This window comes from Balaenoptera physalus, assembly GCF_965194825.1.
Source record: "Balaenoptera physalus genome assembly, chromosome: 11".
Lineage (NCBI taxonomy): Eukaryota > Metazoa > Chordata > Mammalia > Artiodactyla > Balaenopteridae > Balaenoptera > Balaenoptera physalus.
Window position 1 is genome coordinate 54,873,545 of NC_138896.1, and position 14,995 is coordinate 54,888,539.

General features: G+C 37.7%; 1 protein-coding gene across 3 annotated transcripts in view; it reads left to right on the forward strand.

Annotated features, from left to right (window-relative positions):
• Positions 1-14,995, forward strand: part of ZCWPW2 (zinc finger CW-type and PWWP domain containing 2) — a 141,225-nt gene that overhangs the window by 42,755 nt on the left and 83,475 nt on the right. The window lies entirely within an intron of this gene.

Below are 14,995 nucleotides of genomic sequence, written 5' to 3' on the forward strand. Positions count from 1 at the left end.
CCTTTGGAGAGAAATATAGAAACTAATTGAGGGACTTCCCTGGTGACACAGTGGTTAAGAAACTGCCTGCCAATGCAGGGGACACAGGTTTGAGCTCTGGTCCGGGAAGATCCCACATGTCGCAGAGCAACTAAGCCTGCGCGCCACAACTACTGAGCCTGTGCTCTAGAGCCCACGAACCACAACTACCAAGCCCGCATGCCACAACTACTGAAGCCTGCATGCCTAGAGCCTGTGCTCCACAACAAGAGAAGCCACCGCAATGAGAAACCCGCACACTGCAACGAAGAGTAGCCCCCACTTGACGCAACTAGAGAAAGCATGTGTGCAGCAACGAAGACCCAATGCAGCCAAAAATAAATAAATAAATAAATTAAATTAAATTAAAAAACTAATTGAGTTACTCTACACATTGGGTGACTGAGAAAATACCTACACTGAAATGAGTAGGAAAGCTAAGATACATTCATGCTGTAAACCTTCTTGCAATCAGGAGGGAACCCCCAACTACCAGCTTCTCCCTGAGGAGTAGAGGGTTTGGACCACATGGCTAGATCCTCAACTTTTGTGGCTGCTACCTAAGGAACTGGCTCCCAAATTACCTAGCTCTGAGAGCCAGTGGGGATCAGCATTTGTGAGTCCCCCAGGACCACATTAAACAAACAGGTGGTTTTAAACAGAAGTGTAAGTACTTACCATGGCTATACCCCTGGGCTCAACCCAGAGGGAACAGGATAAAAAGCACAAGGTTATTAGTTTCTCCCTGATACTCTCAGTATGAGTTTGACTGCATACTTTTCTAGTTGCTGCCCAAGGATTGAGAGTTTCTAATCAGCTGTGTCTGGAAGCTGATTGTGCTCCTCCAGGAGCCTGAAAGTGCTGTGAGCACTTCCCTCCCTGTCTCTCCCTTCACTCACTCCAATGATAAAAGTGAGTGTCCAGCTTCTTCCTGGAAGGAGCTTGTCTGTGCATCTAGCACCCCAACTTTTATGACTGCCACTCAAAGGACTGGCTCCCAAATCACCTAGCTTAGAGGGCCAAAAGGGCTTGGCACTTACAAGTCCCCATTCACCACAGAAAACTAGTAGGCAATTTCCAACAGATGTGTGAGCACTTCCTGCCATTGTCTCCCCAGGCTCATCACAGAGGGAGCAGGCAAAAACACAAGTCTCAGTTTTTACCTGGAAGGGATTTAAATATATACTTTTTTAGCTGCTGCCTAATGGTTCTGATTAACCTGCATATGGGAGCTGTTGGAGCACATAATTAAAAGTTCTGTGGGACCCTGAATGGACGTGTGGAAACTTCCTGTGCCTTCTTCTCCTGCCTTACCCCAGTGATAAAACCAAAGGAGATAAGTGATTTACATGTCAGGTAATTCAAAATGCTTGTCATCAAGATGCTCACTGAGGTCAAGAGAGCAATGCATGAGCAAAGTAAGAATTTTAACCAAAAGAGGAAATATAAAAATACTAAAAAATTGTAGAGCTGAAGAATAAGTGAAGTGAAAAACTCAAAAGAGTGGTTCAACAATAGGCTCAATCAAACAGAAGAAAGGATCAATGAGCTTGAAGATAACTCACTGGAAGTCATCCAATCGGAGGAGCAAAAAGCAAAAAGAACAAAAAAGAGTGAAAATATGGAGTGGGATGATATATTCAAAGTTCTAAAAGAACTTATGAAAGAAAGAAAACTACCAACCAAGAATACTGTGTCTGGCAAAGTTGTCCTTCAGAATTGAAGGGGAAATAAAGATATTCTTAAACAAACAAAAGCTGAAGGAATTCATCCCCAGTAAACCTGCATTGCAAGAAATGCTAAAGGAGTTCTTTAAACTGAAATGAAAGGATGCTAATTAGGAATATGAAAACATAAAGGTATAAAACTGTCTGGTAAAGGTAAATATAAAGTTGTATTCAAAATACTCTAATAATGATGGTGGTGTGTAAATCACATATAAATCTGGTATAAAGGTTAAAAGAAAAAAGTATTAAAAATCCCTATAGCTCCAATACTTTTTTAATGGACACATAATAGAAAAAGGTGGAATTGTGACATCAAAAACATAAAATGTGGGAACAGAGAGTAAATGTGTGGAGCTTTTGTATGTTATTGAAGTTATCAGCTTAAAATGGACTGTTATAACTATAGGATGTTTTAGGCGAGCCTCAAAGTAAAAATGTATAGTAGATATACAAAAGATAATGAGAAAAGAATCAAAGTGTACCACAGAAAATCATCAAATCATAAAAGATGAGAGAAAGAGAAGAAAATAGGAACAAAGGATCTACAAAACACCCAGAAAAGAATTAACAAAAGAGCAATAGTAAGTCTTTACTTGTTAAAAATTACTTCAGATGTAAATGGACTAATTCTCTAGTTGTAGACTGAAAGTGAAGGGATGGGAAAAGATATTCCACACAAGTGGAAAGCAAAAGAGAGCAGCAATAGCTATTCTTGTATCAGACAAAATAGAATTGAAATAAAAAAACTGTAAAAAGAGTCAAGGTTGTTATATAATGATAAAGAGGTCAGTTCATCAAGAGAATTTAGCAGTTGAAAATATTTATGCACTCAATATTGGAGTGTCTAAATTTATAAAGCAAATATTAACAGATTTGAAGGGAGAAATGGACAGCAATACAATAATAATAGGGGATCTCAGTAGTCCACTTTGAACAATGAATAGATCATCCAGACAGAAAATAAGGAAACACTGGACTTAAATTATACTTTAGATGAAAAGAATCTCACAGACATATACAGGACATCCATCTAACAGCAGCAGAATGCACATTCTTCTCAAATGTACATGGAACATCTTCCAGGATAGATCATATGTTAGACCACAAAACTAGTCTTAACAAATATAAGAAGATTGAAATCATATCAAGCATCTTTTCTGACAGTAGTGGTATGAAACTAGAAATCAGTTTCAGGAGAAAAACTGGAAAATTCACAAATATGTGGAGATTAAACAACATGCTCCTGAACAAACAGTTGGTCAAAGAAGAAATCAAAAGAGAAGTCAAAAAATATCTTGAGACGAATGAAAATGAAATGCAGCATAATAAAATTATGGCATACAGCAAAAGTGATTCTAAGAGGGAAGTTTATAGTGATAAATGTCTACATTAAGAAGAAAGATCTCAAACTAACTTTACTCCAGAAAAAACTAGAAAAAGAACTACTAAGCCTAAATTTAGTAGAAGGAGGAAATAACACAGATCAGAGCAGAAATAAATGAGAGACTAGAAAGATAATAGAAAAGATCAATAAAACTAAGAGTTGTTTTTTTTGAAAAGATAAACAAAATTGACAAACCTTTAACTAGACTAACAGAAAAAAAGAAAGAAGACTCAAAATCAGAAATGACAGAGGAAAATTTACAACTGATTACAACTGATGCCTCAGAAATACAAAGGATCATAAGAGACTACTGTGAACAATTATATGCCCCAAAATTGGATAACATAGAAGGTTGGAGAAATTGCTAGAAACATACAACCTTCCAAGACTGAATTGTGAAGAAATAGAAAATTTGAATAGACCAATAACAAGTAAGGTGATTAAATTGGTAATCAAAAATTCCCCCAACAAAGAAAAGTCTAGGACCAGATGGCTTTACTGATGAATTCTACCAAGAATGTAAAGAATAATTAGTGGTAATTCTTTCTCAAACTCTTTCAAAAAGCTGAAGAGGAGAGAACAATTCCAAACTCATTTTACAAGCCCAGGATTACCTGATACCAAGATCAGAAAAGAACATTACTAGAAAAGAAAAGTACAGGCCAATATACCTGATGAACATATATGCAAAAATCCCCAACAAAAATACTAGCAAACAGAATCAACAGCACATTAAAAAGGATCATATACCAGGATCAAGTGGAATTTATTCACGAGATGCATGAATGGTTTAACATAAACCATCCATTGATTTGACATTTATAGTCTAATCAATAAACATGATACACCATAATGAAGGGGGAAATAATCATGTTATCATCTCAATAGATGCAGAGAAAGAATTTGACAAAAGGCAGTACCCTTTGATGACAAAAGCTCTTGACAAATTGGGTATGGAAGGAATGTAGGTCAACAAAATGATAGCCATATATAACAAGCTCATAGTTAACATCATGCTCACTAGTGAAAACTGAAAGCTTTTCATCTAGGATCAGGAATAAGACAAGGGTAGCCGCTCTCACCACTTTAATTCAACATAGTACTGGAAGTTCTAGCCAGGGCAGTTAGGCAAGGAAGATAAATAAAAGCATCCATATCAGAAACGAAGAAGTAAAATTGTCTCTGCAGAATACATGATCTCATATATAGAAAACCCTGAGAATGCAATCAAAAAATTGTTAAGAAATCAGTAAAGTTGCAAGCTACAAAATCAACAAACAGAAATGAGTTGCGTTCCTATACATTGACTACAAACTCTCTGGAAAAGAAATTAAGAAAACAATCTAATTTACAGTTCTGTTAATAAAATGCTACATAATAAATTTAACCTAGGAGGTGAAAGATCTGTAAACTTAAAACTATAAAACATTGATGAAAGGAATTGAAGAAGACACAAGTAAGTGGAAAGATATTCCATGTTCATGGATTAGAATTAATATTGTTAAAATATCCATACAAACCAAAATAATCTGTAGATTCAATGCAATCCCTATCAAAATTCCAATGGCATTTTTCACAGAAATAGAAAAAATAATCCTAAAATTTGTGTGGAGTCATATGAAACCCAGAATAGCTAAGCAGTCTTGAGCAAGAAGATCAAAGTTGGAGGCATTCTACTTCCTGATTTCAAACTATCTTACAAAACTATAGTGATCAAAATGGTATGGTATTGACATAAAAACAGACACAGATCAATGGAACAGAATAAGGAGACCAGAAATGAACCTACATATATATGGGTCAACTAATCTTTTATTTTTTTGGATTCATTTGTATTCTTTCTTTTTTTTTTATCATCTTTATTGGAGTATAATTGCTTTACAACAATGTGTTGGTTTCTGCTTTATAACAAAGTGAATCAGTTATACATATACATATGTTCCCATATCTCTTCCCTCTTGTGTCTCCCTCCCTCCCACCCACCCTATCCCACCCCTCTAGGTGGTCACAAAGCACCGAGCTGATATCCCTGTGCTATGTGGCTGCTTCCCACTAGCTATCTATTTTACATTTGGTAGTGTATATATGTCCATGCCACTCTCTCACCCTGTCACATCTTACCCCTCCCCCTCCCCATATCCTCAAGTCCATTCTGTAGTAGGTCTGTGTCTTTATTCCCCTCTTGCCACTAGGTTCTTCATGACCTTTATTTTTTTTTTCTCCTTAGGTTCCATATACATGTGTTAGCATACTGTATTTGTTTTTCTCTTTCTGACTTACTTCACTCTGTATGACAGACTCTAACTCCATCCACCTCATTACAAATACCTCCATTTCGTTTCTTTTTATGGCTGAGTAATATTCCATTGTATATATGTGCCCCATCTTCTTTATTCATTCATCCAGTGATGGACACATAGGTTGCTTCCATGTCCTGGCTATTGTAAATAGAGCTGCAATGAACATTTTGGTACATGACTCTTTTTGAATTATGGTTTTCTCAGGGTATATGCCCAGTAGTGGGATTGCTGGGTTGTATGGTAGTTTTATTTTTAGTTTTTTAAGGAACCTCCATACTGTTCTCCATAGTGGCTGTATCAATTTACATTCCTACCAACAGTGCAAGAGGGTTCCCTTTTCTCCACACCCTCTCCAGCATTTATTGTTTCTAGATTTTTTGATGATGGCCATTCTGACTGCTGTGAGATGATACCTCATTGTAGTCTTGATTTGCATTTCTCTAATGATTAATGATGTTGAGCATTCTTTCATGTGTCTGTTGGCAATCTGTATATCTTCTTTGGAGAAATGTCTATTTAGGTCTTCTGCCCATTTTTGGATTGGGTTGTTTGTTTTTTTGCTATTGAGCTGCATGAGCTGCTTGTAAATCTTGGAGATTAATCCTTTGTCAGTTGCTTCATTTGCAAATATTTTCTCCCATTCTGAGGGTTGTCTTTTCGTCTTGTTTATGGTTTCCTTTGCTGTGCAAAAGCTTTGAAATTTCATTAGGTCCCATTTGTTTATTTTTGTTTTTATTTCCATTTCTCTAGGAGCTGGGTCAAAAAGGATCTTGCTGTGATTTATGTCATAGAGTGTTCTGCCTATGTTTTCCTCTAAGAGTTTGATAGTGTCTGCCCTTACATTTAGGTCTTTAATCTATTTTGAGTTTATTTTTGTGTATGGTGTTAGGGAGTGTTCTAATTTCATACTTTTACATGTACCTGTCCAGTTTTCCCAGCACCACTTATTGAAGAGACTGTCTTTTCTCCACTCTATATGCTTGCCTCCTTTATCAAAGTTAAGGTGACCATATGTGCGTGGGTTTATCTCTGGGCTTTCTATCCTGTTCCATTGATCTATTTTTCTGTTTTTGTGCCAGTACCAAACTGTCTTGATTACTGTAGCTTTGTAATATAGTCTGAAGTCAGGGAGCCTGATTCCTCCAGCTCCATCTTTTGTTCTCAAGATTGCTTTGGCTATTCAGGGTCTTTTGTGTTTCCATACAAATTGTGAAATTTTTTGTTCTAGTTCTGTGAAAAATGCCAGTGGTACTTTGATAGGGATTGCATTGAATCTGTAGATTGCTTTGGGTAGTAGAGTCATTTTCACAATGTTGATTCTTCCAATCCAAGAACATGGTATAACTCTCAATCTATTTGTATCATCTTTAATTTCTTTCATCAGTGTCTTATAATTTTCTGCATACAGGTCTTTTGTCTCCTTAGGTAGGTTTATTCCTAGATATTTTATTCTTTTTGTTGCAGTGGTAAACAGGAATGTTTTCTTAATTTCACTTTCAGATTTTTCATCATTAGTGTATAGGAATGCAAGAGATTTCTGTGCATTAATTTTGTATCCTGCTACTTTACCAAATTCATTGATTAGCTCTAGGAGTTTTCTGGTAGCATCTTTAGGATTCTCTATGTATAGTACCATGTCATCTGCAAACAGTGACAGCTTTACTTCTTCTTTTCCGATTTGGATTCCTTTTATTTCTTTTTCTTTGCTGATTGCTGTGGCTAACACTTCCAAAACTATGTTGAATAATAGTGGTGAGAGTGGGCAACCTTGTCTTGTTCCTGATCTTAGTGGAAATGGTTTCAGTTTTTCAGCATTGAGGACAGTGTTGGCTGTGAGTTTGTCATATATGGCCTTTATTATGTTGAGCAAAGTTCCCTCTATGCCTACTTTCTGCAGGGCATTTATTATAAATGGGTGTTGAATTTTGTCAAAAGCTTTCTCTGCATCTATTGAGATGATCATATGGTTTTTGTCCTTCAACTTGTTAATATGATGTATCACGTTGATTGATTTGCATATATTGAAGAATCCTTGCATTCCTGGAATAAACCCCACTTGATCATGGTGGAGGATCCTTTTAATGTGCTGTTGGTTTCTGTTTGCTAGTATTTTGTTGAGGATTTTTGCATCTATGTTCATCAGTGATATTGGCCTGTAGTTTTCTTTCTTTGTGACATCTTTGTCTGGTTTTGGTATCAGGGTGATGGTGGCCTCGTAGAATGAGTTTGGGAGTGTTCCTCCCTCTGCAATATTTTGGAAGAGTTTGAGAAGGATAGGTGTTAGCTGTTCTCTAAATGTTTGATAGAATTCGACTGTGAAGCCATCTGGTCCTGGGCTTTTGTTTGTTGGAAGATTTTTAATCACAGTTTCAATTTCATTGCTTGTGATTGGTCTGTTCATATTTTCTATTTCTTCCTGGTACAGTCTCGGCAGGTTGTGCATTTCTAAGAATTTGTCCATTTCTTCCAGGTTGTCCATTTTATTGGCATAGAGTTGCTTGTAGTAATCTCTCATGATCGTTTGTATTTCTGAAGTGTCAGTGGTTACTTCTCCTTTTTCATTTCTAATTCTATTGATTTGAGTCTTCTCTCTTTTCTCTTCATGAGTCTGGCTAATGGTTTATCAATTTTGTTTGTCTTCTCAAAGAACCAGCTTATAGGTTTATTGATCTTTGCTATTGTCTCCTTCATTTCTTTTTCATTTATTTCTGATCTGATCTTTATGATTTCTTTCCTTCTGCTAGCTTTGGGGTTTTTTTGTTCTTCTTTCTCTAATTGCTTTAGGTGCAAGGTTAGGTTGTTTATTCGAGATGTTTCCTGTTTCTTGATGTAGGCTTGTATTGCTATAAACTTCCCTCTTAGAACTGCTTTTGCTGCATCCCATAGGTTTTGGGTCGTCGTGTCTCCATTGTCATTTGTTTCTAGGTATTTTTTGATTTCCCCTTTGATTTCTTCAGTGATCACTTCGTTATTAAGTAGTGTATTGTGTAGCCTCCATGTGTTTGTATTTTTTACAGATCTTTTCCTGTAATTGATATCTAGTCTCGTAACGTTGTGGTCAGAAAAGATACTTGATACGATTTCAATTTTCTTAAATTTACCAAGGCTTGATATGTGACCCAATATATGATCTATCCTGGAGAATGTTCCATGAGCACTTGAGAAGAAAGTTTATTTTGTTGTTTTTCGGTGGAATGTCCTATAAATATCAATTAAGTCCATCTTGTTTAATGTATCATTTAACGCTTGTGTTTCCTTATTTATTTTCATTTTGGATGATCTGTCCATTGGTGAAAGTGGGGTGTTGAAGTCCCCTACTATGATTGTGTTACTGTGAATTTCCCTTTTTATGGCTGTTAGTATTTGCCTTATGTATTGAGGTGCTCCTATGTTGGGTGCATAAATATTTACAATTGTTATACCTTCTTCTTGGATTGATCCCTTGATCATTATATAGTGTCCTTCTTTGTCTCTTGTAATAGTCTTTATTTTAAAGTCTATTTTCTCTGATATGAGAATTGCTACTCCAGCTTTCTTTTGATTTCCATTTGCATGGAATATCTTTTTCCATCCCCTCACTTTCAGTCTGTATGTGTCCCTAGGTCTGAAGTGGGTCTCTTGTAGACAGCATATATACGGGTCTTGTTTTTGTATCCATTCAGGCAGTCTGTGTCTTTTGGTGGGAGCATTTAATCCATTTACATTTAAGGTAATTATCGATATGTATGTTCCTATTCCCATTTTCTTAAATGTTTTCGGTTTGTTATTGTAGGTGTTTTTCTTCTCTTGTGCTTCTTGCCTAGAGAAGTTCGTTTAGCATTTGTTGTAAAGCTGGTTTGGTGGTGCTGAACTCTCTCAGCTTTTGCTTGTTTGTAAAGGTTTTAATTTCTCCATCAAATCTGAATGAGATCCTTGCTGGGTAGAGTAATCTTGGTTGTAGGTTTTTCTCCTTCATCACTTTAAGTATATCCTGCCACTCCCTTCTGGTTTGCATAGTTCCTGCTGAAAGATCAGCTGGTAACGTTATGGGGATTCCCTTGTGTGTTATTTGTTGTTTTTCCCTTGCTGCTTTTAATATGTTTTCTTTATATTTAATTTTTGATAGTTTGATTAATATGTGTCTTGGCGTGTTTCTCCTTGGGTTTATCCTGTGTGGGACTCTCTGTGCTTCCAGGACTTGATTAACTATTTCCTTTCCCATATTAGAGAAGTTTTCAAGTATAATCTTTTCAAATATTTTCTCAGTCCCTTTCTTTTTCTCTTCTTCTTCTGGGACCCCTATAATTCGAATGTTGGTGCGTTTAATGTTGTCTCAGAGGTCTCTGAGACTGTCCTCAGTTCTTTTCATTCTTTTTTCTTTATTTTGCTCTGCAGTAGTTATTTCCACTATTTCATCTTCTATGTCACTTACCCGTTCTTCTGCTTCAGTTATTCTGCTATTGATCCCTTCTAGAGTATTTTTAATTTCATTTATTGTGTTTTTCATCGTTGCTTGCTTCCTCTTTAGTTCTTCTACATCCTTGTTAAATGTTTCTTGTATTTTGTCTATTGTATTTCCAAGATTTTGGATCATCTTTACTATCATTATTCTGAATTCTTTTTCAGGTAGACTGCCTATTTCCTCTTCATTTGTTAGGTCTGGTGTGTTTTGACCCTGCTCCTTCATCTGCTGTGTGTTTTTTTTGTCTTCTCATTTTGCTTATCTTACTGTGTTTGGGGTCTCCTTTTCACAGGCTGCAGGTTCGTAGTTCCCGTTGCTTTTGGTATCTGTCCCCAGTGGCTAAGGTTGGTTCATTGGGTTGTGTAGGCTTCCTGGTGGAGGGGACTAGTGCCTGTGTTCTGGTGGATGAGGTTGGATCTTGTCTTTCTGGTGGGCACGTCCACGTCTGGTGGTGTGTTTTGGGGTGTCTGTGGCCTTATTATGATTTTAAGCAGCCTCTCTGCTAATGGATGGGGCTGTGTTCCTGTCTTGCTAGTTGTTTGACATAGGGTGTCCAGCACTGTAGCTTGCTGGTCGTTGAGTGAAGCTGGGTCTTGATGTTGACATGGAGATCTCTGAGAGATTTTCGCCATTTGGTATTACATGGAGCTGGGAGGTCTCTTGTGGACCAGTGTCCTGAAGTTGGCTCTCCCACCTCAGAGGCACAGCCCTGATGCCTGGCTGGAGCACCAAGAACCTTTCATCCACATGGCTCAGAATAAAAGGGAGAAAAAATAGAAAGAAAGAGGATAAAATAAAATAAAATAAAATAAAGCTATTATAATAAAAAGTAAGGAGAAAATTTATTAAGGAAAAAAATTGTTTTTAATTTTTTTAAATGAAAAAAATTATTAAGAAAAAGTTTTTAATTTTTTAAGATAAAAAATAAGGAAAAAAGTATTACGCAAAAATTTATGAAGAAAAAAATTTTTTAAGTAAAAAAAAAAAAAAAAAAATGGACCGACCGAACCCTAGGATAAATGGTGAAAGCAAAGCTATACAGACAAACTCTCCCCCAGAAGCATACACATATACACTCACAAAAAAAAAAGGAAAAGGGGAAAAATTAATATATCCTGCTCCCAAAGCCACCTCCTGAATTTGGGATGATTCGTTGTCTATTCAGGTATTCAGCAGATGCAGGTACATCAAGTTGTTTGTGGAGCTTTAATCCGCTGCTTCTGAGACTGTGGGAGAAATTTCCCTTTCTCTTCTTTGTTCATACAGCTCCCGGGGTTCAGCTTTGGATTTGGACCCGCCTCTGCATGTAGGTCCCCTGAGGACCTCTGTTCTTCACTCACACAGGACAGGGTTAAAGGAGCAGCTGCTTTGGGGACTCTGCCTCACTCAGGCCAGGGGAGGGAGGGGTATGGATGCGGGGCGAGCCTGCTGCGGCAGAGGCCGGCATGACGTTGCAGCAGCCTGAGGCGCGCCATGTGTTCTCCTGGGGATGTTGTCCCTGGATCATGGGACCCTGGCAGTGGCGGGCTGCACAGGCTCCCGGGAGGGGGGGTGTGGATAGTGACCTGTGCTGGCACACAGGCTTCTTGGTGGCGGCAGCAGCCTTAGCGTCTCATGCCCGTCTCTGGGGTCCGCGCTGATAGCCGCGGCTCACGCCCGTCTCTGGAGGTCGTTTAGGCGGCGCTCTGAATCCCCTCTCCTTGTGCGCTGTGAAACAAAGAGGCAAGAAAAAGTCTCTTGCCTCTTCGGCAGCTGCAGTTTTTCCTGGACTCCTTCCCGGCTAGCTGTGGTACACTAACCCCTTCAGGCTGTGTTCACGCCGCCAACCCCAGTCCTCCCCCTGCGATCCGACCAAAGCCCGAGCCTCAGCTCCCAGCCCCCGCCCGCCCCAGCAGGTGAGCAGACAAGCCTCTCGGGCTGGTGAGTGCTGCTCGGCACCGATCCTCTGTGCGGGAATCTCTCCGCTTTGCCCTCTGCACCCCAGTTGCTGCGCTCTCCTCCCTGGCTCGGAAGCTTCCCCCCTGCCACCTGCAGTCTCCGCCCGCGAAGGGGCTTCCTAGTGTGTGGAAACATTTCTTCCTTCACGGCTCCCTTCCACTTGTGCAGGTCCCGTCCCTATTCTTTTGTCTCTGTTATTTCTTTTTTCTTTTGCCCTACCCAAATACGTGGGCAGTTTCTTGCCTTTTGGGAGGTCTGACGTCTTCTGCCAGCGTTCAGTGGTTGTTCTGTAGGAGCAGTTCCACGTGTAGATGTATTTCTAATGTATCTGTGGGAAGGAAGGTGATCTCCGCGTCTTACTCTTCCGCCATCTTGCCCAGACCCCCTCAACTAATCTTAAACAAAGGCATCAAGAATACACAATGCGAAAAGGATAGTCTCTTCAGTAAATTGTCTTGGAGAACTAGATGTCCACATGGAAAAGAATGAAATTTGATCCTTAACTCACACCATACACAAAAGTCAACTCAAAATGGATTAAAGACTTAAATGTAAGACCTGAAACTGTAAAACTTCTGGAAGAAAACATAGAGGAAAAGTTCCTTAAGATTGATCTTGTCAATGATTTTTTTTTTGGATCTGACACCAAAAGCAGAGGCAACGAGAGTAGAAATGAAGAAGTAGGGCTACATCAAACTAAATTGTTTCTGCATAGCAAGGGAAACAATCAATAAAATGAAAGGCAGCCTACAGAATGGGAGAAAATATTTGTAAACATAGATCCAATAAGCAGTTAATGTCCAAAATATGTAAGGAACTCTTACAAGTAACAGACAAAAAAAAGGTTTAAGTTAAAAATGTGAAGTTTTTCTAAAGAAAATGTGTGGCCATCAGATATAAGAAAAGATCCTTCACCTCGCTAATCATCAGGGAAATGTAAATCAAAACCACAGTTAACTATCTATCACTACACACCTGTTAGGATGGCTCTTATCAAAAAGTCAAAAGATAATAGATGTTGGTGAGGATGTAGATACACTGGAAACTTGTACACTGTAGGTGGGAATGCAAAATGATGCAGCTGCTATGGGAAACAGTATGGAGGTTCTTCAAAAAATAAAAATAGAACTACCATATGATTCAGCCATCCCACTTCTGGGTATTTATCCAAGAGAACTGAAATCAGGATCTCAAAGACACATTAGTACTCCCATGTTTATAGTAGCACTGTTCGTAATAGCCAAGATATGGAAACAGCATGTGTCCATTGATGGATGAATAAATAAAGAAAATGTATAATGGAATACTATTCAGCCTTAAATAAGAAGGAAGTTCTGCAATATGGAACAACATGGATGAACCTGGAGGACATTATGCTAAGTGAAAGAATCCAGTCACAGAAGGACAAATACTGTGTGATTCCACTTATATGTGGTATCTACAGTAGTCATATTCATAGCATCAAAGAATGGAATGGTTTCCAGAGGCAAGGGAAATGGTGAAGTGGGGAGTTATAAATTAGCAAGCATAAAGTTTTAATGAAGAAAGATGAGTAAATAATAGAGATCTGCTCTACAATATTGTACCTATAGTCAACAATGCTGTTATTATGCACTTTAAAAAATTGTCAAGAGGGTAGATCTCATGTTAAGTATTCTTACCACAATATAAAAAAATTAATAAATTTTTTTTTTAAAAAAGACTGAAGATGGACTTCCCTGGTGGCGCAATGGTTAAGAATCCGCCTGCCAACACAGGGGACATGGGTTCAAGCCCTGGTCCGGGAAGATCCCACATGCCATGTAGCAACTAAACCCATGCACCACAACTACTGAGCCTGTGCTCTAGGGCCTGTGAGCCACAGCTGCTGAGCCCCTGTGTGCCACAACTACTGAAGCCCTCAGGCCTAGAGCCTGTGCTCCACAACAAGAGACGCCACCATTATGAGAAGCCCGCGCACTCTAACAAAGAGTAGCCCTCACTCTCTGCAACTAGAGAAAGCCTGCGCACAGCAATGGAGACCCAATGCAGCCAAAAAAAAAAGACCGAAAATGAATTAACTAAGCATCAACTCAAGAAGAGAAAGATTAGCTCAACAAAGAATGCCCAAAGAAAGTAGAAGAAAGGAAAGATTAAAGTGCAGCTATCAATTATACAGAATTCAAAAGAATAAAAGAGAAGACTCAAGCTCTGGTTGTTTAAAAAGTGCTGATGAGATAAATGAGGGAAAAAAGGTATAAACAAATTAAGAGTAAAAGAAACATAATGAGAAATGTAGTAGATGCACTAGAATTCTTTTTTTTTGTATTCTCACTTTTATTATTTACAAATTTGAAACTTATTACAAGAAAAATTCTAAGTTTGTTTCATGATGAATTGTAGAAAATAAGCAACAAATTTGTATTTGTGCAAAACTTATATAGAATGCTTCTACATGATTCATAATTTTCTATCAATTTTACTACTCATTTATGTTTTTGTTAAATAATATTTTCAATTTTTTGTTTTCTAATTATGAGAAATTTCCAGTTTAGAGAAAAAATGAAATACCTATATACTCATTGCCTGGACTTAGCGGACATTAACATTTTATTCTATTTGCTTCTGGTTGCTTCATTTTTTTAAGACGTATAGTTGATTTACAATATTTTATTAGTTTTAGGTATGCAACATAGTGATTCAGTATTTTTATAGGTAACAGTCCTTTTAAATTACTATAAAATATTAGCTATATTCCATGTGCTGTATAATATATCCTTGTAGCTTATTTACTTTACACATAGTAGTTTGTACCTCTTTAGAATTCTTAAATATTTGACAAAATTGGAAAATCCTCCCTTAAGCAAACTTTCCAAAAAAGGAGAACATTCTATATTTCGCTTTATGAGGCTGTTTTAATCTTGATGTCAAAAACAGACAAAGACAAAAGTAGAAATGGAAGTTGTAGAGCAATCTCATCTGTAAACACATATATGAACCAATCTTAACAATTATTAATAAACTGAATGCAACAACATACTTTAAAGAAAAAAATCTTACGACGTGAACCCAGAATGCAAATATGGTTTATCATTAATTAAATCCATTAATACAACCTACTCAATTCACATATTTAAAAAGAAAAACCTTATGTTTACCTCAGTATACAGAAAAGCCTTTGATAAAATTCAACACCACTTCAGGTTTA